Raw genomic sequence first — 27,460 nt, 5'->3', positions numbered from 1 at the left:
TCTGTTCTCCTTAGCTCTCGCTCTCGCTGCTGTCTGCGAACGTGACGCGAACTGCTTCTTGCTCTTGTTCATGTCTGGGTAGCTCAACTCTCCTTGTTAGTTCCCTGAAATCCCTACACCCAAATATACACACACACACACACACACACACACCCCTCTGTCACTTATTTTTATCAAATATATCTTGCATCACTTGAGCAAAAGTTCATGAAAAATTGAGCTATTGACTTAGAAGTATGAGTTTTATAATTTGGTATATATTTGGAAAATATTTTTAGAAACTATACATTGATTTCAAAATTGTTTTGCACCAAAATGAATATACTTTTAATTCCATTTTTCCATAAACTATTATAGTCTGTGCATAACCAACTTTCTCTATTAAGTTAATTACAAGTGTCATTCTAATAGAAGCTACTGCCAAGAAATCAACCCAAAGTATTGAAGCAAAACTCACCTGTGTCTCAAAACATATTTGTATACTCATTTTCATGGCAGCATTATTCCCAATAGTTAAAATATGGAAGCAATCTGTCCACCAAGAGATGGATACACCAAATGTAGTAAATAATGCAATGGAATATTATTCACCCTTTAAAAGCCATGAGATTCTTTTTTAAAGATTTTTATTTATTTGAAAGGTGCAGTTACAGAGGAAGAGAAAAAGAGGTAGAGAGGATCTTCTGTCCACTAGTTTACTCCCTAAATGGCTGCAGTGGGCAAGGCTGGGCCGGACTGACCTAGGTGAGGAGCCAGGCACTTCTTCCAAGTCTTTCATGTGGGTTCAGTGGTCCAAGTATTTGGGTCATCTTTCCCTGCTTTCCCAGGCACCTGAGCAGGAGGCTTGATCAGAAGTAGAACAACCAGGACCCAAAAAGCAGCTGCTATACCACAATGTCAGCCCCTGAAATTCTTTCATTAATCCATGTAGAGTCAGAACAAAAGGAAATTAGAGGCCAGCGCTGCTAATCCTCTGTCTGCGGCACCGGCACACCGGGTCCTTGTCCCATTCGGGGCGCCGGGTTCTGTCCCGGTTGCCCCTCTTCCAGGCCAGTTCTCTGCTGCGGCCAGGGAGTGCAGTGGAGGATGGCCCAAGTGCTTGGGCCCTGCACCCCATGGGACACCAGGAGAAGCACCTGGCTCCTGGTTTCAGATCAGCGCAATGCACCAGCCGCGGTGGCCATTGGAGGGTGAACCAACAGCAAAGGAAGACCTTTCTCTCTGCCTCTCTCACTGTCCACTCCGCCTGTCCAAAAAAAAAAAAAAAAAAAAAAAAAAAAAGAATATTTTATTTGCCTGAGGTCTCAGGAAAATCAGGGAACCATCCAGCAAAATGTATAACAAAAACTACTAAATGTGTAACAGCAAGATCTTAACAGGTACAGTAATCCGGAATCTCTCTTTTCTCCTCGAAGTTAGGAAACAACAATGACTAGAAATTTCCACATTGGTCTTATTTGATCTATAAAAATCCTAAAGTTTTCTTTTAGTAGGAACACTTTAAAAAGCTGAACTTTCAGTTTCCCAGTGATGGATCATTGAGAAATGGCATCTACCTATCGTTTCATGGTTGGTGAGCATTTAGCCAATAGATACAATTGCCTTTCATTTAAAATGGAATATCAGACATCTGTTCCCAAGGGTCAATTATATGCCACTAATTAAATAGCAATGCTGGGTGTTATAGTGGTTTCCAGATAAATTCTCGAGTACACAGTGACCAAATCGCCAAATTGTCCCCTTCACTTTGGCTACTGAGTTCCCTGGAAGATATAAAAGACAAATGTTAGGTAAGAACAAACAACTTCAAAAAGAAGTATCCAATTTAAATTTTTCTGTTTTACTTGATTGTGGCTCTTTGATCTAAGTTTCCCCTCTATAGACTTAAAATTCTCAAAGTATCAGTGTCAAGAACAATGAATCTCAAAGGTGCATATGTAAGCAAATGCAACTTTAAAGCATAAAAGATGACTACAAAGAATATTTATCTCTTTTAACTGGCCAGTATCTAAACTCTTCTCTATATTCGGAAATTCTCAAACTCCTGAGTCTTAAAAGACTCAAAATCCCACTCAAGAAACTGAAGATTCTAAGTATTTCCCCAACCTTTCTTGTAAATAGATTAGGGTGGCCTGAAGTTTATCAAACAAATTAGCTTAGACTTCGGATAAGGAGCTAGTGACATGAGGAATTAGGAGATAAGGGAAGAAGCAATGATATAAACAGCATTTCAAACAAGGTCAAAATCCTTGGCAAGAAGAGAAAACTAATCAAATGTAAACACATGAGGTCTTCCGTGAAAAACGAAAGATGACTAAGAGGCAGATCCCAGAACCCAGAAAGCAAAACTATGAAAACCATTCCAGGCCTTGAATAGTCAAATCTTAAAATATTTGCATACTTGGATGTCCAAATTCCTGTCAAGCAATAGCTCACGTCTAATTCCCCTTTTTAAACACACTAGTAACAGATAGTTTATGTCTTTTTCCATGCTGTATGTTTGATGCAGAGGGTGAGAGGCAGACAATTTGTCTCTTTAGTTGCACAGGTACAGAACAACGGGATAGATGCTGTGAGTAAAGAACGACACCTGATGAATTACATCCACATCCGGACCCGACTTGAGATTCTGGACCTTGAGCTGGCGCTGTAGTGAGAGGAACCTCTGGAAGACCTATTAGTCATCTTTTCATTAATACAATGAAATGCTTACACAGGCTCCTTGTGAAGAAGACAGAAGCTTATTTAGCTCATCCTTTGGAGGCTTCAAGTCCAGATGACCTGGGGCAACCTTTCTCTCTGGCCAGGGACACATTGCAAGTGGTGAAATGTGTGTGGAAGAAGCAGCACATGGTGATACAGGAAGCAAAGAGAGTGGCTGGGCGTCAACTCAGGCTTTTCTGCAAACCCTCTTGCAAGAACTCCTTCTGAGGTCACACCCTCTAGGATCTAAGGACTGCTCACCGGGTCCTACTTCCCACAGGTTCCACAAACGCCCAATAAGGCCAATGCAGGAACCAAGCCTTTAACACACAGAACTTTGGGAGAAATCAACTAATACCCAAACCACATTGGGTGGAGATTCATGTGTTTCCACGTTGAGTGGACTTGACTTACTGGGATTTAGAGGGTGAAGCACAGATGGCGACTCTAAGACAGTTCCCAACCATCCCTGTCTAATGATTGGAACTCGTGCTTCACCCTTCCTGCCTGCAGGTAGACTGGACTTGCTGGATTCTAACAGAACATGGCAGAACATATGAGATGACATTAAGTTGGAAAAAAACTAAAAACTGAGACTCCAACTTCCATGCCCTCTCCCTCACTCACTCACAGAGAAATCATCTGTGTTTTGAGTAGTCGCCCGGGAAGACTCCCATTTTCAGGAACGGAGGAAGAACTGGGAGGATTCCAGGATGGATGAGTTGGGAAAACACATGATGCTTTCGAACAGGGGGAAGTAGCAGGAAAAAGATGAAATGCGTTCCCTGGGGAGAGCGGGAGCGACGTTTGCTGTGTGAGTCCCACAGGAGGAAGAGGGACACCAGGGAACAGCAGAGAAGGTGCAGGTATGCAGCACGAGTGTGGACACAGCCAGGAGCTGGAGGAGACGCCAGCTCTGGAGAGCAAGCTGAGAGCGGACTGCAGCAGCCCATGCCACTGGGGACGCTGCCTGCGGGACAGCCTTGCAAACCACACTGATTGTGAGTCTGGCCTGGAGCCCTAGATGGGGAAGGGCACCCTCCCAATGAGCAGAGGGAAAGCAGGTTTCTTTCTCTTCAAACCCCCCGCAAGGCTGCCCAATAACCAGCAGGGGAGAAGGCACTGTTTTGACAGCATTAGATGCTGCAGCACTCTCATGCATGCCTGTGACCAGGGGATTGTAACAGAGGCAAAAAGCTGCATTCTCCACAGACTGAGTGTGGCTGGGAGGGCCGACAGGGAGCTGGGCGTCCAGGTGGACTCTGAGGGGCCCCCAGCCTCTCAACGGATCACAGGTTCTGGGGCTCAAACTGCCAAGGTGGAGTCCCCATGGGAGCTGGCTCATAAATGCCTCTGTTTTCCTGTGGATGGAGCAAGCCTGCGGGGTCCAACCGCACCATCTGCCCCCCATGACAGTGGGAGTCTCGTGTGCTGCAACAGTGGGAATTCTGTGACTGCATGATAGGGTGCCGGGTGCAGCTGGGTCTCTGGGTGATCACTGTGTCTGGAGTCAGACGTTCAGAGCTGCCTGAACCGGGGCAGGTCAGTGCCGAGAATTCCTCTGTTGTGCCCACACAGATCCTCCATGCAGTTCATGAGCCAGCATGGATGGGGGGAAGAGGGGTTAACCCACTGTGGGCTAACCCTGGTCACTGATAACCTTGGAAGACAGGAAGTGAGGTTGTGATTACACAAACAGGTGTGACATCCCGCCTCAACTGCTGACAGTAGAGATCTACAACACCAGATCTGCGAGTCACCCCGGATTCTTGCACCACCTTGGAGCACTGGCCAGAGCTCCCTGCTCACCCACCACACTCCTCGGCATATTCACAGGAACGGCAGACATTCTACCACGACACAAGGGCACAGTTCAGAGATCAAACCCATCAGAGGAGAAACCCAACAAGGACTTGTCTAGAATCAAATACAGAAATTCAAGAAAAAAAAAGGAGGACAACATGACTCTCCCAGAGAAACACAACAAGACTTTAATATTAAACGTCAAGATGAATAGATTGAGGCCGGCGCCGCGGCTCACTAGGCTAATCCTCCACCTGCGGCGCCGGCACACCGGGTTCTAGTCCCGGTCCGGGTGCCGGATTCTGTCCCGGTTGCCCCTCTTCCAGGCCAGCTCTCTGCTGTGGCCCGGGAGGGCAGTGGAGGATGGCCCAAGTGCTTGGGCCCTGCACCCCATGGGAGACCAGGAGAAGCACCTGGCTCCTGGCTGCAGATCAGCGCGGTGCGCCGGCCAGAGCGGCCATTGGAGGGTGAACTAATGGCAAAAAGGAAGACCTTTCTCTCTGTCTCTCTCTCTCTCACTGTCCACTCTGCCTGTCAAAAAAAAAAAAAAAAAAAGAGAGAGAGAGAGAGAGAGAGAAATGAAGAGATTGATGAAATGCCTGGAGAGGAACTCAAGAATGATCAGAAGTTTATGCAAGCAATGAGAAGAACATTCAGGAGCTAAAGAAATCCATGCTTGACACAGAAGAAACATTCTGCAGTATTATTTTTCAAGAGAAATCAAACTGAATTATTAGAAATTAAGAATTCAATATGTCAAATAAAAAATACAGTGGAAAGCCTAAACAAAAGACTTTGTGAGGCAGAAGAAATAACATCCAAAATAGAAGACAAATCTTTGAAAGTATCAGTCAAGCCAAAAAGTAGAATTAGAAAAATTAAAACCAGTGTTAGAGATTTATGGGATACTATCAAGTGACGCAACATACAAGTCTTAGGAATTCCTGAAGGTGTGGGAGAAGAAATTGATTAGAAGGCCTATTCAGTATAAACTTTCTCTGATTTGGAGAAAGAAAAGGACATCCAAGTACAGGAAGCACGTAGAACTTTTAATACACATGGCCAGAAAAGATCTTCACCACGATACATTGTGGTCAAACTTTCAACAATAAAACATAAAAAAGAAAAAAAAAAAAACTGAAGTGTGCACAAGAGAAATGCCCGATGACTTTCAGAGGATCTATTATTAGCCTCACAGATGACTTCCCATCAGATACCCTAAAGGCTAGAAGAGAATGGAGAGGTAGTCCGAGATTAAAAAAAAAAAGTGAACCCAGCAGACTGTACCCTCCCAAGCTCTCATTTATGAATGAACGTGAAATAAAGACCTTCCAGAACAAATGGAAATTTGCTTGGACACCACTTGTCCAGGATTACAAATGCTGCTTAAAGATATGCTACACACAGAAACATAGCAATCACTATGAGATAAAGTGAAGGCAGAAAATCACGAAGTACAAAGGAAATCCAAAGCAACCAATAGGAATTTTTATGCAAAAACGGCAGGGCCAAGTCCTTACTTGTCTATAGTAACCTTGAAATTATATGGACTAAATTCTGGCTAAGTGGATTTGAAGACAAGATCCATGTATTTGCTGGATACAAGATACACACCTCAAAAACAAAGATACACACAGACTGAAGTGAAAGCTCAGAAAAAGATGGTTTATGCTAATAAAAAACAAAAACAAGCAGGCTTAGCCATCCTATTATCAGATAAAATAGACTTTAATACAAGAATCATTAAGAGAAAAAAGGGCATTATGTAATTATTAAGGGATCAATTCAAAAGGAATATGTGACTATAATAAATGTATATATGTACCCAATGCCAGGGCAACTGGCTATTTAAGACATTGTTAATAGAAGTAAAGGCAGACACAGACTTCAATACAATAGTAATGGAAGACTTCAACATGTTCAGGATCACTAGCTCTCAGGAAAATGCAAATCAAAACCACAATGAGGTTTCACCTCAACCCAGTCAGAACGGCTTTCATACAGAAATTAACAAGCTATGTTCCTAAATCTGTGTATATGAAATATTTCAAATTTGTTCACCTTAAAAAATTGAAAAAGCATAACTGATTTTCTAAGGAGGAGAAGATGAAATAAAGGGAGGTCTCCAGCCAATAGCCAGCAAAGAAGCAAGCATCTCAGGTGACCAGCCTGCAAGGGACTTGCTTTTTCCAAAACCACCTGAGTGAGGCTGGGACTGTTTCCTCTCCTAGATTAGCCTTCAGATGGAATCACAGCACCCAAATCTGGACCTCAACTTCTTGGGAACCCTTGGACTACGGGTATCCAGCTAAGCTGGATGCCTATTCCTTACATACAGAAATTGTAAAAAAAAAAAAAAAAAAATGATTGCTATATTAAGTCTAAGTTTTAGGATATTTTGCTACACGGAAAAAGATAACTCATGCACCTTTGAAAAGATGATTCAGTCCACTTCATTAGATAATGTTTAGAAATGAACATAATCAAGAAATAACGTTCACTTGTATTTATAAATATTCAGTTCAAATAGTTGAAAGTGGTTGCTCTGTGTCTCAAGACTCAGATGCAGAAAGGGGTGAGACAAGAATTGCTGCCTTAACAGTTAGATTGGTCTAAGTTTAAAAGGGATGATATAAATAACATCAAGTACCTGGTAAAAATAATAAAATTAAAAAGGAAGGAAAGACAGACCAACATGGGAAGCAGTCCACACAGCAGACTCCTAGAATAACATTCACAGTAAATAGCACTCTGACCTCAGAATCAACCCTTAAGGCTTCCTGGTTGGGCTGAAAGTCCTGCAAGAGCATTTCAGGCATGGAAAGCCAAGACTCTGTGGGAAAAAAAAAAATATCCTACACGGAGGATCTCTGAGACTTCAGAGGAAAGAAAGGGTCATCAAAAGAGGATGTACTCTTCTATGCAGGGAAGAGAGAACTTCCACTTTGCTTATGGCCATGTCCAAATACCAACAGAGTCTATGGTCACAAAAGGCTTCCTTTACCTTGGCAGCCCATGGCAAGAGCCTCAGGTGATCACTGACATCATAAAAAGTGTTAATTGTTAAAGGAACAACAGTAGTCACTGTGCACTTGCTCCCCATGGAGGACCTCTATCCCTAATGAATTGTAATATGAGAATCAACTGCAAGATCTCTCCCCAGACTTAACTCCATATGTTGTATGTGTGCATGGGTGCAAATTGTTGAAGTCTATGATTAGCATGGAGTTGGTCCTCTGTATATAAAGTCATACTAAAAATGAACCATAATGAAGGAGATGGGAGAGGGAGAGGGAGGTGGGATGCGAGCTGGGGAGGGGGTGGGTAATGGGGGAAAAGAACCACTATATTCCTAAAGTTGTATCAATGTAAAAATGCATTCATAAATAAAAATTCAAAAAAAATAACTGTTGCCTTTCATGAAACTCTGACTTTCAAAGGCTTGCCTCGCACTGCTAAATACCTCTGTGATAAAATCCCTTCTGGTCTCTGAAGAGCCAAGTGTTCATGTTAAGGCTCAGAATTGGATAGCAGTGTTAAACACCATTAGCATCATCACCGGACGCACTTCTTCTGTAATTCTCTCATCTCCTGCAGTAGAAGATAACAGTGCAGATCCTAACACGGTACTGAAAGAAAAAAAAATCCCAGAAAGGAGATTACATAACTCTTCAGTGAGAGATTAATTCATAAGACAAAATATTCAATATTAAAATCATGTGAGTATTCTAACATTTAATGACTTTGTAAAGGAAAAAAGATGAAGCAGTTGTAAAAACTCAACAAAGTGGCATCCAGGCCGGTGCCGCGGCTCACTAGGCTAATCCTCCGACTTGCAGCGCCAGCACACAGGGTTCTAGTCCCGGTTGCACCTCTTCCAGGCCAGCTCTCTGCTGTGGCCAGGGAGTGCAGTGGAGGATGGCCCAAGTGCTTGGGCCCTGCACCCCATGGGAGACCAGAAGAAGCACCTGGCTCCTGCCTTCAGATCAGCGCGGTGCGCCAGCCGCAGCGCGCCAGCCATGGCAGCCATTGGAGGGTGAACCAATGGCAAAGGAAGACCTTTCTCTCTGTCTCTCTCTCTCACTGTCCACTCTGCCTGTCAAAAAAAAAAGTGGCATCCATAAGCAAAAACTCAAATCAATGTCATTTAACACTGAGCTGATAGAAGTTAAATCAAGCAAGACCCTTTCACTAAAAAGTCATACAGATTCCTTTGCTTTTTCCTTTTGAACAACAGCTTACATCTATAACCGTATCAAAAACAGACATCATGATAAACAGGGGCTGGCGCTGTGGCACAGCGGGTTAAGCTGCTCCATTTCCCATCCAGCTCCCTGTTGATGAACCTGGGAAGGCAGCGGAGGATGACCCAGGTGCCTGGGCTCCGGCACCCACACGGGAGACCTGGAAGAGGCTCCAGGTTCCCGGTTTGTGGCCATTTGGGGAGTGAACCAGCCGATGGAAGAGTCTTTCTCTAACTCTGCCTTTCAAATAAGTAAACAATAAATCTTTAATAAAAGGAGCAGGGAGGAGACAGAAATAGCAAGGCTCAAAAGACGGAATTCCAGGATTTGAAGGAAGTGAACATGAGCACTGCCACTGACCTTCTTGAAGTTGCATGAACTCAGTCAAGCTAATTAAAAATCACCCATGGAGAATAAAAATAAAAAATAGCCGTGTACCTCATAAGGCTGTGTGGGAGATAACAAATAAAAGGGATCATAAAGCACTCAACCAAACAGAACCAAAAGGTTTGGAACTATATTCCATGCTAACAATATTTTGGTGTCCTCATTTAACCCCTAGAAATTGAAAAGCATTGACTACAGACCTAAGACCATAGAGTTGGAAAAAAATGGCTCACAGTTTCCAAAACAAATCTCTCTCCTTGAAAGAGGTGTCAAAGGTTTACACTCAAATATAATTAAAATGAACAAAAGTTTCCCAGACTGAAGGAGGCAAGTAATGAGAATGAAATCTACAATGACCCATCACCCCTGTGGTTTGTTGCGGGCTTGTCGCATGCCAGGCTCTGCGCTCAGTCTGTTCTGCTATTTATTTATTCATCACAACACTAACTGGTTACATTTACACCCATTTTAATACAAGAAACATCACGCTTAAGTAGTTGAGTTGATATTCAAACAAGAATTTTTAACCCAAGAAAAATCTGATAGTAAAGAAAGGACACTAGGAATAAAAATGAACTTTCAGGAAGAAAAACAAAAAAGTAAACGAAAAACACAAATGTCTTACTTTATTTTAACTTTTATTTAGTAAATATAAATTTCTGAAGTACAGTTTATGGATTACAATGGCTTCCCTCCCCCATAACTTCCCTCCCACTCGCACCCCTCCCATCTCCCACTCCCTCTCCCATTCCATTCACATCAAGATTCATTTTCAATTATCTTAATATATACTAAATCAATCTTCTGTATATAAAGTAAAGATTTATTTGAAAGGCAGAGTTACAGAGAGGCAGAGGCAGAGAGGGAGGTCTTCCATCTGCTGGTTCACTCTCCAAATGGCCACAAGGGCCACAGCTGTGCCGATCCAAAGCCAGGAGCCAGGAGCTTCTTCCAGGTCTCCCACAAGGGTGCAGGGGCCCAAGCACTTGGGCCATCTTCTACTGCTTTCCCAGGCCATAGCAGAGAGCTGGATCGGAAGTGGAGCAGCTGGGGCTCCAACTGGGGCCCATATGGGATGCTGGCAATGCAGGTGGCGGCTGTACCTGCTACACCACAGTGCCGGCCTCAGTGTCTGCTACCTGAATGAGAGGAAGAAGGTTCACTCTTGTTGTTGAGAAATGTACTGAACAGTCTCAGTGTCCTCCATAGCTGGGTTGACCTAAGGGAACTCAGCAACCATTTCACGTCATGCTGGACACTGCTGTGGCACATGAAGACCAGCTGAACCAATCAGACCATCTATACATCATTTGCTCTAGGAGTATGTGAAGAATTTGTCAAGTGGAAGAAGCAGAGAAGAGCTGGTTCTAACAGCACAGTTAATTCATGTTCATGCAAACCCTGCAACAGCGATTGAAGCCCCTGCTTTCAGGCACCCGGCTCCACAGGGTCCAGCTTCGCTAGGATTCCTTGGCTTCCTCCAACGGGAGAGTTCACCCTTGCTGAGTTTGAGCTGAGTGCACTCGACGTTGTTAGAGATCAGGGGCAGGTTCCCAGCGAACATCTTACCTAACAGGAATTTCTGTGCAGGTCTACTGGAGAATGCTTTGGAAACAGTATCTCTTAAAGGGAGGCAAGCGGGACTGGGCAGAGTGAGAGTTTTAACTACAATTCAGTTATAATCAGAGGCTTCAGCCCATCCCGTGAGGCGCTCTGCAGCCAAGATGATCCTTGAGAGACAGTGTGAACTGAAGCAATTGTACTGAAGCCTGGGATTCTGAATCAAAGGAGGTCCCACATGGAGCAGTCATTAGGCAAAGCCTTCGACACACAGAGGCAGCCACTTGAGTGAGACAGTTCCCAATGGCCAGGAGAAAGCCCAAAGAGCAGTTCAGCTGTGAACTCTCAGCCACAGGAGCAAGTGCCTGTCTTAGATACACATCAGCATCCAGCGAAGTTCACCCCAGAGTCCACCCTCTGTGCCAGCAACATCTACTTGTTTCATACAGAAGGTCCACCTCACTTGGGATAAACTCCTTCAGAACTGGAGCTGGTCTTTCTTCCTGGGGAAACTTCCAAGAGAACAAACTTCAGCAAACACCACAACTGGTGTTGAAACGCAGGTGGTACTCATCTGCCTCTCCATCTACTTCTCATCCCATAACTCTGTAGTCCCAAAGGCCTTCCACTTGAGGCAATGCCAAGCCTCATCCCTGAGGAGCTGGGGACCCCAGAGAGCAGCGGTTTTTCAGGTCCACACTTGCTGCACTATACTCTTGAAGTGGAGCAGGGGAGTATCAGGAGACGCCCCCAATGGACCATCTGAATGTACAACTTGTTCTTCCCTACTGCTGTCATGTAACAGCCACTCTACGTCATCTCAATGGTCCAGGTTAACTTCTCTGCAATGTGATGACCTCTCTTGTCCACCAGTCTCAACACAGGAAGTCAAAGTTACCAAGTGGTTGCTATAGCTGAAAGGAGTTAGTTTTAACCTAGAGCAGGTTTTCTTTTTCATCTACCTGAAAAACAGCGAGATAGAGAGATGACAGAGATAAAGAGAGAGAGACGGAAAAAATGAATTTTCCATATACTAGTTCACTCCCAAAATGCCAGGCTTTAGCCAGTAGCCAGGGACTCCATCTGGGACTCCCACATGGATACCCAGGCCCAAGGACTCCAGCCGTCATCTGAGACCTCCAGAATGCATAGTAGCAAGCTGGACAGAAGTGGAGCAGCCAGGACCAGAAACCAGCATTCCAATATGAGACGAAGACATCCCAAGTGGTGTCCCGTTCTGCTGTGCCACAAAACCCATCTCAGTGCAATCCTTCCGTAACTCTTTTTTTATTATTATTATTTCTGACAGGCAGAGTGGACAGTGAGAGAGAGAGAGACAGAGAGAAAGGTCTTCCTTTTGCCGTTGGTTCACCCTCCAATGGCTGATCCTTCTGTAACTCTTAATGGAAGTTTTTCAGGGCACAAAACTGCAGGAAAAGGAAGCACATATCCAGGTGAATCACTTAGAGTTGTAGTAAACAGTACGTCCCAAACAAGTCAATGGAGTGTGGCATTAAGTACACACTGGGGGAAAGCGTCTTGTGCTCAAAAGGGTTTATGTTCAAAGTGTCACTCTAGCCTTCAAAGGTCCACTCCATCAAGCCAGAATATCATTCACGGGGTGTGCTGAAGGACAACTGGACCCCACGGTCATGTGCCCATTGTCTTTACTCTACGTGAATCCTTTGATCTGAGGAGATAGGACATGGGATGCCGTACTGGAGAATCAAATATCCCATAAGCCTTAAGACCATGAGGTCCTACAAATAGGAAAAGCAAGACTATATTTAGAACATGTATCACTTCCAGTTAGGATAAACAACTGTCCCTTCTATAGGAAGGAAAAACAGAGTTCAGTGGAAGCAACGTGACACCACGTTGTATACTGGTCTCCTAAACAGATTATGCTCCAGCGAGGGCTCTGTGGTCTCCCCGGCTGTCACAGTGGACGTTCAGCACCAAGTAGCCAGATCAACCTCTGTGGGTGGCAGGCCCGTGCACGGAGGCCCAGGCAGAGCCTCCGCTCTCCAGTCATTGTTCTTGTGTGTCCGCCTGGGAGCTGGAAATGCCAGAGGCGGACACAGCTGCCAGGCCACTCTGTCTGCTTCACTGTTGCCATCCCTTCCGCAGACAATGTTTTCCAGGGGCATCAACACAGACAGAGTCCGCATACTCTGAGCCTGCTTCCACATGCTCAGCTCTTTGTCCCTGCGCAAACAGTGAACATTCACAATTCCCCGTGCATCGAGGCACACATGTCGACTAGAAGTCACTGCTCGTCACCCAGGTGCTGACCACTGTGGGGACTTCCTTTCACTGCGGTCTTTTCAGAGCCACACCCAAGCAGTGTGACAGCAAAACAGCCGTCTGTTTAACGTGCATCCATGTACTAAGCCATTTTATCCTGATGCCAAGGTAAGCCTTTGTCTTCCTCCACCAGGGCCGTACAAGCAAGCGGAGGCATTAACACCATTCCAAGAGTGGTGGCCGACATGAGGTCCTCACCCTATTGGTGCCTTCTGGACCTACTCATGCCTGATCTTAGATGTAGCACTCCTAGTTTTGACTAAGTGTTGTTATCCTGTCCAGCAGTGACTTGGTCGGTCTGACCAAACCCAGCCCGTAGTGGGCACCTCCGACACAGGTTGAGACACTGTGCCACCACAATGCCCAGTATCACGCCAGCAGCTATTCCAGAATGGATATTGTTTTCTGCTACCGATAGCCCTTCAGAGTTATCCTAAATTAAGTAGCCAAACATCTCTACCTGCACACAGAGCAGCTATCACACAGGGAGCAGGTGCAGTCTGGAACAATGCAGTTCTCAGGGACGGACTCAGCTGGAGCCCTAGGCCACCAACACTCCCGGTAGGTAGGGGAACGTGACTCACACATCAACATGTGGGCTGTGTGCAGCACACCCAGCCTCTACTAGAAATAGCTTCAATCAAGCTACTTTCTCGCTACAAAACTACTGTAAAACAACAATGTAGCATTTACTGTTTGCATTGAGCTCTGAACCAAATATCAACAGATATGTGATTACCCTCGGGCAATTCACCAGTTCAGGGAGAAAAATGGGTAGACTGAAACTCATGTTAAATGCATTACTCAACAAGGTCACACTTCTGCAGTCTAAGGTAATAGAAGGTATGCAGGTAACCAGGAGCAAGATGGTCTGAATTTGGTGTTGTGGGCTTTTCAAGTTAACAGTGAAGCAATATTATTCTCATAACTACACTTACACTTATATAAGCCTGTTCTTGAAACTTATCTTAATGACTAGGAATTCACACAATTTCAGACTAACACAAATTCTATTTCAAAGGTTCATCTGGAACTCAAAACTATACAGGCAATGTCATCCCTAGTGGCCAAGGCTTCCACTAAAGCCTAATATTGGGGAAAATTGTAAAACAATAAACCACCTAAAATGAGATTCGTATTTAAAAAAAAAAAAAAAAAAAAAAAAGGATGCTTTAAAGAGAAAGATCTACAGGATTAGAAGCTGTAAAAAAAAAAAAAAAAAAAAAAAAAAAAAAAAAAAAAACAAAAAAAACAGGGATACAATTTCTTATAAGTGGAAAGATTTATAGACAAAATTCTCTTCCTCCTACATCTTTTCCTGTCCCAATTTCAGAAATAACTATTTTACCTAGGTGTTCTGTTTCCCTTTAGCACTTTTTATAGTCTTCTAGTGGCATTTATCTCAGGATGTTAATACCTTATCTAGAAGGCTGCCTTTCTATGCACTCGTGGCCTAACATCCCTTTAACGCCTTCTATGTGTTCAATGTATCCTTGATAGAAGAAGGAGGGAAGAAATGCAGACATCAATAAAAGGAGCTTGTTGCCCCAGGGGAACTACCCTGGTTGTCCCGGCAGTTCAAAGATGGCACCTACAATCTCATCACTGTCTTCCAAAGAATGAAAAATTGAAGACTGATAAAGCGAAACATTTTTTTCTGAGCCAGGTGTCACTATTATACCTCCCCGAGTTCGTGTAAGACACTAGGATGGCAGCAAGAAGGCCTATGGGAACCCCACCTCCTTTCCCTTCTATAGCAATGATTGTGGCAGCATCAAAACAGCAACCCAAGAAATGTACACAATGAACCAATTTCCTGGTAGAAGTCTACATTTTGAAGCCTCACCAGATGGCCTCCACTAACACAGAAAGTATGGCATTGAAGCCATCCTGATGTTAGGTTCAAGGACAAACTAAGAGTTCCTCTGCATCGCCACATTCATGTATTTTCAGCTTATGTTTACAGCTCTTATTCTCTGTCCCCAAACTCAGTTGGACTTACCCTCTCTCTTAAAATTCAGATGAAGAGTAGAACGGAGGGGAGATGGGAGAGGCTCATCAACCTGAGACAGCAAGAATAAGTTCTGAGAGTCTACCACACACCAGAGTGCCTGTGTTTAACAGTCATGTCGTGTGTCTCTTAAAGTAGCTGGAAGCGAGAATTTTTAATGCTCTCTTCATGAAGACCTGATAAATGCTTGAAGTGACAGATATGCTAATCACTCTGATTTGATCATTATACAAGGTAGACATGGACTGAAATATCACAACATACCCTCTATAAATGTTCAATTGTTGTATGTTACTTTTTAAAAGGAAGGGGGAAGGAACTAAAAAAAAAAAGTGAGTGCAGTCTAAACTCTTAGCCCGTTTCCCCATTCCACTCCCTCATGAAGATTTTCTGTCCCACCCAGCCTCTCGAGATCAGAAAGGGGAAGGGAGCATTTGTATTTCTCCCACTTGGCTGTGGCTTCAAGTTTCTTGTGAGCCCAGTTAGTTGGATTTGTTAGGCAGGGAGGCAGCTATCAGCCTATATGTGCAAAAGGGGTAGAAGAGAAAAGACAAGAAGACAGAAGGAATGCAGCAGACTTAGAAGCATGCCTGGGAAAATTTCACTCAGCCCTTTGTCCAGAAGAGGTAGGGGAAAGGAGAAACAGTGGGAAGAAGTGGATGGCATGGAAACCCCAGACTGACTGTCGACTGGAAACTTTCAGTTTGTTCTGACAGGTTGCCTGTCCCGCCTGTTGGATGTATGCCCTAATTAAGCTGTGCTACCTCTGCTTACTGTTACTCTGTCTCATGTCGCAATTATTTCTTTCCTGGAAGACAAAGACCTATGTCACAGCCATCTCCACTGACAGAGTCAGAGACCCCTTCACTGTACTTTCATACCACTTCAACCACCAACTCCTTACCCACGTTTTGTATTCAGAGACTCTGCCAACCAGTGATCAAAAAAATATTTTTAAGAAGTTGCAAAAAGGCAAACTTGAATTTTCCTTACCCAGCACTATAATAATGTGCACTAACAAAGCAATATGTAGGTACACCCTGCAGCCCTTATTTAGTATTTGGTATCATAAGTAATTAAAGTATGTAAGAGGCTGTAGGTAGGTGATATGCAAATATTGTGCTATTTTATATGGATCTTGGGTATCCATTGACTTTGGTATTTGTAGGAGTCCATGAAGCAATTTCTGGCGGACACTGAAGAACAACCATGACCATGAATCCCTGTCATATAAAGCAGGACCCAGTCTTTTGTCCATCTCCGTTAGCCCAAGGTATCCTTGCCTATCCTTTATCAAAAGGAATGAACTGAAGTGAGGTAGTGATATAGCTGGTCCACCAAGGGTCTAATAATGTGCTTTTCCAACACATAAAACCCTGTCAGCCAGTATTGCCTGCAGAGGTTTGTTTAGGGGAATTACAGGTCTAAGCAGAAAAAGCCCAGCTCTGGGGCAGAAGGCTAACTAACGCTTCCATATGATACACTCCCCCCATCCCATGCCAAGACCAACCAAAGCCCACCTGGCTGGCCATCATAAATTCCCTGAAGATCACAGCATCACCAACCAATCAAAGGCAGGTCGCGAGCACCACTGACCAACCAGGAACTTGGACGTGAACTGAACACACACCTCTCAGCCCCAATTTCAGTCTCCAACAACCTTGATCCCCAACTCCCCTGGGAGCCCAGAACTGAGCAACGGCTGCCTGGCTCCTTGTTCCATGCTTTGTAATAAACACCGACTTTCTTCCTTCTCCCAGTTGGCCGTGATTGGCTTTCTGCACGTTGGGTGAGTGCACCCAAGTTTGGGGGTTCCATAACAACTCCTTCAACCAGTTTGGGATACTGTTCTGTGATAACTGTGCCAACAAACTGAAGTCTGGGCCTAAGCTGGATGTCTACTAAGCTCTCAGAAGGGAAAGGTAGAATTTGCAGCAGTACCCATCAAACTAAATTAAAACAGGATATGAGTTGCCCTTGCTATAAATAGCCTTCACTAAGCCCACTACCTATGCCTTCTGTATGCTCCATGTAAACTCTTGGTTTTCTCATTGCAGCTGGGATCCTCTTTCCCTGTTTAATCCCTGACAATATCCAAATTCTTATATTGATAAAGGTAGTTTAGCTTTTTCTTGTTTCTGCACTTTCTAAGCCTTTCCCTGAAGCTTACCTTTTTTCACAGCCAAACGGCTCATCTGTTCCAAAGAGAAATTCTGCTACCTCCTTAGGATTCAGGAGTGGCTACAGTCTGCTGGGATTTTAAACAAATTGTTTCTCTTACACACAAAGATTGGTCGGGTATAATAGAAGCTCTTTAGGGGCTTCCTCTCTCACAAGGTTTCTACCCTCTGTAAGAATTCCCACAGCAATCACCGGAGAAGTAATACGTGGAGTTCTTCTGCCCCCATCTATAGCTGATAAATCCTCAAAGGAGCACCTGACTGAAGCTGGACGAATCTGATTTTCTCCTCCAGAAATTGGTAGCAGGAATTAGACCCAGGGGCCTGAAACCAGAGAGCCAGGCCGATGTCCCCACTCAGAGAGGATGACCAACTCCTGCTATGGAGGTGCCTCAGGCTTTGGTTGCTACCCTGCTCAGGGCTGGGTTGGTCTGCCTTTTTTTTTTTTAAATAAAAATCATTAATAAAAAAATAAATTGTTAATATATAGTATTATTTAATTCGGAGAGTTACAGAGAGAGATAGAGACAGTGGGAGAGAAAATGAGCACTTCCATCCACTGGTTCACTCCTCAAATGGCCTCAACAGCCCAGGGCTGGGCCAGGCTGAAGCCAGGAGCTCAGAGCTTCCTCCAGGTCTACACATGGGTGCAGGGGCCCAAGCACTCGGGCCACCTTCCACTGCTTTCCCAGGCACATTAGCAGGGACTGGATTGGAAGTAGTACAGCCAAGACTGAAGCGGGTGGCCATACGGGATGCAGCTTTATCCACTACACAACACCAGCCCCAGTCTCCTCTCTCTGTACTCAGGGAATATTCCACAGACGCTTTGCTGTTTAAATAGGTGAGATTGGGGCTGGCCTTCAGTGCACTGGTTAAGAGGACATCAGGATGCCCACATTCCATACTGGAGTACTTGATTGAGCCCTTGTTCCACTTCTGTTCTATTATTATTATTTTTATTACTCTTTTTAACCTAGAAACCTTTTATGTAAGGTATACCAACTTCATGCATTCATAAATACAAATTTGGGAACATAGCGATTCTTCTCTATTCCAGACTCCTGCTGGTACACACCTTGGGAGGTAGCAGGTGATAGCTCAAGTATTTGGGTCTTTGCCACTCAGTCTGGGCTGTTGAAGGCATTTGGGGAGTGAAACAGGAGATATAAGACCAATATCTATCCATCCCTCCCTCTCTTTCAAATAAATGTTGAAAATAATTTTTAGAAAACTAGATAGTTTACTTTCCATCATTTTTCCCTAAAAGACGTTAATGGATAGAGTCCTTCTGACAAACCTACAAAGAAAACCACACCAACTCTCAGAGCAGGACATGCAGCAAGGTTTTTTAGAAAATTTGGGGTAGTGCATGTCCTCTAACCAAGGAGGTAGTCAGCCCCAAGTGCCAGAAAATGAAATGCCATGAATTCTCTCCTATCTGGATGCCTTCATTTTACAGGGCAATCGAAGACACCTTGTAAGACAGAATAATGAGATTACCAAGACCCGAGGCTTCCAGCCCCTACTGATGGAATCAGTGATTCACTCTAGGAGGGTGCAGAATTAAAACAGTCACTAGAGCATAACAGACAGGGTCTTCCAGGACCACTTCCTCCCCATCACAACATCAGAGGAAGGTCCGGCAGGGGTGGTGGGCAGTACTGTCTTAACGCTGTTTGCTGTTAGGAGAGCTTATTGATTCCCCAGCATCTGTCATTCCCAGGCAGTGGCTAGGAAATGCCATTCTGCAGTCTTGACCTATGCAGAGATGAAGCCAGCTGTGTACATGAGGCTGTTTTCCTCTGTTAATCAAGTTATGGTTCCTCCCATGCCCTTGACTCTCAAAGTGAAGCTTATAAATAATCGGATCTTAACATTTAAAATATGCGCTCTCCTTCTGTCCGCCAGAAGGTAATGAGCAGTCTAAAGTCACTCAGGCTGGGTTTCCTTTCCCTAATTGCCCTAAAAATTAAATAAAAAGCTTCCTGTGCCCCTTCTGCAGCTCGGTGGAATCAGGATAAAATACAGCGACTTCTCATCAGCCAGCAAGCATGACGTTTCCTTCCTTGCCCCTTTAACACCACATTTACATTCCCTTCCAGACAGCACTACCTTCGCTGCCTCTTTATCTCCATAGAAATCAAATAGCTATAGCTCAAATTCATGTTGCAGAGAGAATTTTCCTCTATTAGAAAAAGATCGTCTTCCATTTTGCGGTGAGGAGTTTTCTGTTTTATTCCTTTAATGCAAGACCGGGGAAGGGGGAGAAGGGTGGCTTGAGTTACGGGACCATTTAAGCTGTAATATTTAATTTCAGACTTCGCCCTTTAGAGCCTATTACCTCAGCTGCCTTCTCGCTCTCTTTCCCTCATTTTCTGTGGAAAATTGATCTCATTGTTCTTGTCTGAATAAAAAGGTCCAGGCTCAGGGTATTTCAATTGGCTTCAGCTCAAGAATAAAAGATTCCTTTTAGAGTGAAAATCATGGTTTTTTTGCCAATTCAAATCACATGACTCATTTCCCTCCCAACCCAGGCAGGAAGGTCGGGGGCTGCACCCGCAGGACCCGTGCATGTGGCTCAGAGATCTGGCAATCTGCCACGTGGCTGGCACTCTCTGGCATGTGTCCTGGGGGTCTCCTGATGGGAAAACCCCAACAACCTGCTCAGAGGGGTCTTCAACCCAGCCTCAGGAAAAGGACAACATCCCCATGGAGGAATAACCTTAATAACCTTTGCACTTGAACTTATTTTTGCATCTCTGTTAACCACCTACAAAGAAATACTGTGTTTGATGCTAACCTTTGAGGAAAAATGGACACTCACTCAAGTTTATTTGGAAATAAGGCTTCAGAGTACTTAAGGAATCCATGTCACTGGAGCTCTATCTCTAGAGTCCACGTTGGAGGAACAAAGCGTATCTGAGACAGCACTACGAAGCTTCCTGTAATTCCCCTGCTAAGCCCTTCACTTCACCCCGTCCCTCTAATTCTATTCCCACCTCCTCCTAAATGCTCCCCTCATTAGCAGCCCAACTGGCCCCACACACTTGATCTCATACTCTACGAAGGTAGTGAACTCCCCAAGAATTTAGACAACAGAAAATGGTCATGTCATTGACCATAGGTTGAACAAACTCAGGATAACAACTGGAGAATTCGGGTGAGAAATACACAGTAATTTCTTGTTCTTGAAACATTTAAGTGTGAGTCATTTCAAAATAAAATACTACTGGGGCCAGCACCGTGGTGCACTAGGTTAATCCTCCACCTGCAGTGCCAGCATCCCATATGGGCGCCAAGTTCTAGTCCCGGTTGCTCCTCTTCCAGGCCAGCTCTCTGCTGTGGCCTAGGATAGCAGTGGAGGATGGGCCAAGTGCTTGGGCCCTGCACCCACATGGGAGACCAGGAGAAGCACCTGGCTCCTGGCCTTGGATCGGTGCAGCTCCAGCTGTTGCAGCCATTTGGAGAGTGAACCAACGGAAGGAAGACCTTTCTCTCTGTGTCTCTCTCACTGTCTGTTTACCTGTCAAATAAATAAATAATAAAATACTACCAAGAACAGCATCAGATTCATAGCACAGGGTAAAACTTTGAACTCACCATGTGAGAAACAGTCTCACCCGTCCACTCGAAGGACGGACTGGGACCCAGGTACTGCAGCAAAAGTGGGGCTCTGTGAGTCATCTAGCAAGCCGGGGTGCCTGGTGGGCCGCACAGCCAGGGGGGTTACACCAGGCTACTTATTTCCCAGCACGCAGGCCCCTCCCCTAGTTCCTCATTGGCTGAAAACCATGAGATTACAGTCTTCTTGGCATTTGCTTCAGCTGTTTGGCTGCTAACATCTCGTTTGCCTAAGAACTTTCAGGTGCACATAACCAGGCTGTTACGCTAGCTACTCGTCTGTTGACACCTAAACTTTAACTGACTTCGCAAATCAGGCCGGGGCCATGGCTCACTAGGCTAATTCTCTGCCTTGCGGCACCAGCACACCGGATTCTAGTCCCGGTCGGGGCACCGGATTCTGTCCCGGTTGCCCCTCTTCCAGGCCAGCTCTCTGCTGTGGCCAGGGAGTGCAGTGGAGGATGGCCCAAGTGCTTGGGCCCTGCACCCCATGGGAGACCAGGAGAAGCACCTGGCTCCTGCCTTTGGATCAGCGCAGTGCACCGGCCGCAGCGGCCATTGGAGGGTGAACCAACGGCAAAGGAAGACCTGTCTCTCTCTCAGTGTCCACTCTGCCTGTCAAAAAAAAAAAAAAAGGAAAAAGAAAATCAGACAAATATTAACTTCTCACAACCAAAAATGTAAGGACATTGGCACTTGTAGAGGCTGGTAGAACAATAGGGCCTCACTACAGAGAAAAATAGTCGTGATTTAGGTGTGAAAAACATCACCTCTGAGTTAAAGCATGGAAGTGGATTAAAGATTTTACTGTAGAAATGTATTCTGTGCTTTAGTTTATGGATCCAGTTTCAAGGCAGCCACCACGGGGAGTTGTTGTCGAGTTGTCTGCAGGTCTTGAGGCTTATCCTAAAGGCCCATTCATATATTTCTAAACACATTTCTGTGACAGTCACAAAATGCCCCAAGAGAACCCTCAATGTTGGTATCAGTATCAGGCAAACATAATCCAGGGGCCAATTAAAACATGGCAAACATAAAACATGACTTGAGACAGATTAAAATGAGCAAGATATTCACTGACATCAGACTGAGATGGCAAAGTGTAATCAATAATGATAACGAGTCCCTTATCAACAAATCTCTTCCTAAAGATAGAGTGAAGAAGCAGTCACAGAGTGAAAGGAAGCAGCAGAAATGTATCTGGGTGACGCTACATGAAAGAGGACCCACAGGAAGCGTATGGTGTGCTACCTTTGAGACAGGCAGGCGTACACAGATTAGTCTCTCAATTGTTAAGCGAAATGGCAAACAGGCTTGTCGTGTCTCTACATCTCACAGTCTGGAACTGGATAAGTGAACCCTCCTGTTTTCAATACTCAAAACTCTTTCCATTTTGTCAAGACTCGGTTCAAATCACCAGTCCTCTTTGAAGTTTTCCTCTCCTAAATAAATACGCTAAGCTTGGCACAGGTGCAAGAGAGAGGCCAACTATTTTTCAAACTGCAAGCAGCCCCTTTGAGATGGAATTTGCTGTTACACATAGCAGTTCTCAGGGCAGAAAGCTTTTGGGAAATGTTAGCAAATAAAAAACATTTGAAGATTTTGGGAGTTCACATTTGGGCTGACCCTGGGGTAACTATCACCTAAAACTAAAAAATGTGGACCCCAAATCACAGGTATATAGAAGGAATCTAAGAGCTCTTACAGCTCTCCTCTTAGCTGTACCTGGGTTATAACTGACAAAGTAATGGGTAACTTCTGTTTTTATATAAAACAGCCAATGTCCCAAAAGAAAAGTAAATACCCCCAGACACACGAAGTGGATCGTGTTGGAGCAAATTCTGGCTTCAGTGGAGGGCGAGTTTGACATAGGACAACTTCAGTGCCTGGGTTTGAATCCTGCCTCTGCTGCCCAGTGACCTTGCACAAATCACTGAACAGCTCTGTGCTTCAGTTTCCTCGTATTTAAAAGCAGTAATAGCAGAAAGAGTAGAGCACAGGGAACAAGGCCCCGAGAGAGACCATCCAGAGCTCAGAGTACAACAGTGAAGCCAGCAAAAAGACACTGATAGTATCCAAGGAAGCAGACAAAAGACCAGGAGAGACTGATGCGGAAATCAGGACTGGAAAGTCTCTCCAGACAGCACTCTATCTGTGGAGATCAGACCAGGGAGTCCCATCTTTGAAACAAAGATAACGTCCTTCCCCATCTGAATTTTTTTTTTTTTGACAGGCAGAGTGGACAGTGAGAGAGAGAGACAGAGAGAAAGGTCTTCCTTTGCCATTGGTTCACCCTCCAATGGCCGCCTTGGCCGGCGTGCTGCGTCCGGCGCGCTGTGGCCGGCACACCGCACTGATCCGAAGCCAGGAGCCAGGTGCTTCTCCTGGTCTCCCATGGGGTGCAGGGCCCAAGCACTTGGGCCATCCTCCACTGCACTCCCTGGCCACAGCAGAGAGCTGGCCTGGAAGAGGAGCAACCGGGACAGAATCCGGCGCCCCGACCGGGACTAGAACCCGGGGTGCCGGTGCCGCAAGGTGGAGGATTAGCCTAATGAGCCGCGGCGCCGGCCTCCCCATCTTAATTTAAAAGTTAACCATATGTTACCTTTAGGTAATCGAAACAGTTAATTCTATCTCAAATGCTAACTATATGAGGGTACTTCACAAAATTTATGGAAAAGTGGAATTAAAAGATAAATTTATTCTGGTGACAAAACAAATTTGAAATCCACGCATAGTTTGTTCATAAAATGCATTTCCATGAAATTTCTGAGGACTCCTTCAGCTGTATCTCATTTTTTTTTTGCATCAAATGCAACTTTCAATGTCATTTTCCACAAACTTTTTGAAATCTGCTTAGACATGTCAACAAAAGGCAAGAAGGAGGGCAAGAAAGCAAGAAGGAGTATTTTCATTCTAACCAGTTCACCATGTGGGTATTGAAGACGGATGTCATAGCATCCCGCTAGAAGAGGCGATTTTCACTTGCATAACCTAAAAATCCCCACGTGCAAGTTTTGTTACCCAGAGTCATTGAGACCTGTGACTGGTGTGAGGAAAATTCAGCAACTTGAATTTCAAACTCCCCTGCAGCGGGCCCGGCTGTTTCCCTTCTGCTGCCGATTGCAATGATTTCCAGCGGCTTTCAAAGCCATTTAGGATCCCAAGGCAGCCCACAGCTTCACGGATCACTGCCAGCCACTGAGCAATTCTGTTTGAATCAGGCACAGAGGAAGACCAAGCAAAAACATCCACTCTAGTCTACAATTCCAGCACAATTTTTCTTAGGGAAATACGCAAAGTTCATATTCTAAAGGTCAGAGTAAAGTTTTGTTTAGAAAAATTAGGGCAAGTGACGATTTGCAATGTGAGGAAGCGACTTTCAAACAGCAAAGCGCTGAGGCATGGTGAAATACACGCTCCACGCTCCACGCCCCAGAGCCCAGACCCCGTACAATGAGTTAAGGATGCCTCCTCGGGCTTACCTCTCTCCATGTGTCTCCCCTTCGGGAAGCGAGACCCCCTAACACCTGCTTTGTGGTTTATGTTCCTGCAAGCACCTCCTATCCTGAGGCCCTGGGTGTGTGTCTCTGAACAGAGAGCTGACTGGCTAGGCGCACGGTGCCCGCGGGGGGATGAATGGCATTTACTCAGCATTTATGTAGCGCTTCTGTTCACGAGTACCGGCCGTTTCTCACAGGATTCCTGGAGGTGGGGAGTCTTCAGAGTCCAGGCAGATGGAATGACTTGCCTGGGGTTCCACAATAGGATGGCAGGCTGACTCAGCTCCAGGGCACTGTGTGGCCTGGGAGACAGACATCAGGACAGCATTTCATCAACAGGAGCCCACGCCACTGTGAGGAAGCCCAAATTCAAACCAAAGTAAAAATCCTGCACCTCCCACTCACAGGGTCTCTCCAAAGGTGAGTTCTTCCCAAACACGAGGCTACTTCAGAACGTTCCTAGAAATATGGAAAGACAAGATCAATTTATTTTGGTGTGAAAAAATTTTTAAATTCATGCGTAGTTTTCTCGTTGTACACATTTTCCACGAATGTTTTGAAAGCTGCCTCCCACAAGGCCAGGGAGAGGACACACTTGGCAGCGCCCAGTGAGCAGAGGAGCTGGATGGGACGGCCATGTCCCCTGCTCCCAGTGGTCACCCATGCCACCCATCGTCATGAAGAAAGCCCTCGGGGCAGCAGCCTCTGCTGCTTCTGCTTCTCAGACAGGAGCCTACAACACTGAACTCTCCCTCTTCCCCCCACACACACAGACGCACACTCACAGTCTGCCACGCTGCGCATTTAGAAATCGGTACGGCACTGTCTCTGGAAACTCTTGCCAGTGCGGTTTCTTCCCAGTTTCTCCGGCTCTGCACATATGGCAAGCTGTGCATTTGGAAGCTCACGGCTCCCTAGGACACTGTTTTGTGCCCTCGGCTCCTAAGCAGAATCAATGGAATCTACTGTCAGGCAAGTGTGTCTTGGAAGTGGGATTAGAACAATACGGCTTAACAGGAGGGCACCTTACGAGGCAGCTCTGGTTTAAGGGAAACCTCATGGATTTCAGAATTGAAGAGCCGTGAGTTCAAGTCTCTGCTCTTGCACTTTCTGGCTATGTAATCTTAATGAATTTTGTTCAATTACCTGAGCCACAGTGGCCTCAATGATAGATTTGGATAACAGTAATGTACCTTGTAGCATAGCCAGGAAGAAATAATAATACATACTAAAAAGACAGCTTGACACATATGAGGGTACTTCAAAAGTTTCGTGAAAAATGGAATTGAAATTGGTAAGTTTATTTTGGTACAAAACCTTTTCAATCCATGTAGACAAAATGTTTTTTAATAGAATGAATTTTATTTATTTAATTAACTTTTTCTTTTCAGTTTATTAGAAAGACAGAGAGGAAAATAGAAATGTTCCATCCCGTGGGTCACACTCCAAATGGCACAGCAGCCAGGACGGGGCCAGGCAATCCGGCTCTCCCGTGTGTGTGTGAGTCATCACGCGCTGCCTGCCTGTTTGCACATTAACAGGAAGCCCAGTCAGAAGTGGAGAAGACCAGGCTCCAACCGAGCCCTCTGGTGTGGGAAGTGGGCATCTCAGACAGGGTCTGGACCACTCTGCCAAATGCCTGACCCTTCAACATTGTCATGGAAAGTGCATGTTCTAAAAAAGCTAGGCATGGACTTCAATTCTTATGCACCAAAATAAACATGTTTAAAAAATATTTACTTCTTCATTTATTTGAAAGGCTGAGTGGGAGACAGAGCTGTTCCATTTACTGATTCACTCCCCAGATGACCACCAGTCAAAACCAGGAGCCTGGAACCCCATCTGGATCTCCCACATGAATGGCAGGGGCCCACACACTTGGGCCATCTTCCACTGCCTGGGCTTCCCAGGCCCATCTGCTGGGAGCTGGATCAGAAGAGGAGCAGCCGGAACACACACCAGTGCTCCGATATGGGGTGCCAGAGTTGTAGGCAGCAGCTTAACCCACTGCACCACAACACTGGTCCAAAAATAAACACCTTATAATACCATTTTTCTGTGAATTTTGCAAAATGCCCTTATATAAGGAACCCAATAAATGAGAGTTCTGGATGAGTTTCTTGGTTCCATGAACTTCAGTCTCTTAATAAAGCCAAATTCAACAGTGAATCATTAGGATTCAGTGAGATTATTTATATTTATATATATATATATACACACAATACCTCACAGATAACCGTGTACAGCAGATAGAGAATAAATGTTATTTTACTCTCCTGATAGAAGCATTCTAGGGATTCTTCCACCACCAGATTTTATTTCACAGATAAGGAAACCAAGGACTCTTCTCATCAGTCCAAGGTGGTAGAGTTACCAGGACATAATCTCTCTTAGTCTTCCTTCCTGTCCAACAGTATACCCAGGACCCTTCATGTTTATTAAAGAATTACCTTTGTCAGGGGGCTGGCATTGTGGCGCAGTGGGTTAACACCCTGGCCTGAAGCACCAGTATCCCATATGGGAGCCAGTTCTAGTCCCGGCTGCTCCTCTTCCGATCCAGCTTTCTGCTATGGCCTGGGATAGCAGTAGAGGATGGCCCAAGTGCTTGGGTCCTGCACCCACATGGGAAACCCAGAGGAAGCTCCTGGCTCCTGACTTCAGATCAGCAAAACTCTGGCCATTGCGGCCATCTGGAGAGTGAACCAGTAGATGGAAGACCTCTCTCTCTGTCTCTACCTCTCTCTGTAACTTCATCTTTAAATTAAATAAAAATAAATCTTTTTTGTTTAAAGAATTGCCTTTGAATTGGAAACACAGACTCACAGCTGAGATGTTAACAAATAATAAAATAATGACAGTTAACATGTAACTAGTATGTACTATGAACCAGGCAGTGTCCTGAGATTTATATATATTAAGTCCATCAGTTAAAAGAAATCATCTTAGAGCCAGTGTTGTGGTATACACTGTGGTACCGTGACAGTTAAGCCACTGCCATCCCAAATGAGCACAGGTTCAAGTCCCACCTGCTCCACTTTGAAACAACTCCCTGCTAATGCACCTAGGAAAGCAGTGGAAGATGGCCCAAGTCCTTGGGCACCTCACTCCCTCAGGGGACACCTGGAAGAAGGTACTAGC

The 27,460-nt window shown here is 45.0% G+C and overlaps 1 long non-coding RNA gene across 2 annotated transcripts; it reads right to left on the bottom strand.

The window, feature by feature from the left end:
* Positions 1 to 611: 611 nt before the first annotated feature.
* Positions 612 to 21,010, bottom strand: LOC149124812 (uncharacterized). Of its 2 annotated transcripts, XR_016211548.1 has the most exons (4): positions 20,799 to 21,010; positions 7,970 to 8,135; positions 1,557 to 1,763; positions 612 to 1,246 (listed from the first exon to the last, which is right to left on the bottom strand). It is a non-coding gene; the product is annotated as an uncharacterized LOC149124812 (long non-coding RNA). The 2 variants fall into 2 exon arrangements; XR_016211549.1 differs by lacking the exon at positions 1,557 to 1,763 and having other exon boundaries at positions 20,799 to 21,000.
* Between the last annotated feature and the right edge of the window lie 6,450 nt (positions 21,011 to 27,460).

The sequence above is a fragment of the Oryctolagus cuniculus genome, chromosome 8 (genome assembly GCF_051225735.1).
Source record: "Oryctolagus cuniculus isolate XC-2025 breed Fujian yellow rabbit chromosome 8, ASM5122573v1, whole genome shotgun sequence".
Classification (NCBI taxonomy): Eukaryota; Metazoa; Chordata; class Mammalia; order Lagomorpha; family Leporidae; genus Oryctolagus; species Oryctolagus cuniculus.
Note: the sequence above shows the minus strand (reverse complement) of the source record. Positions and strands in the feature narration are given on the sequence as shown.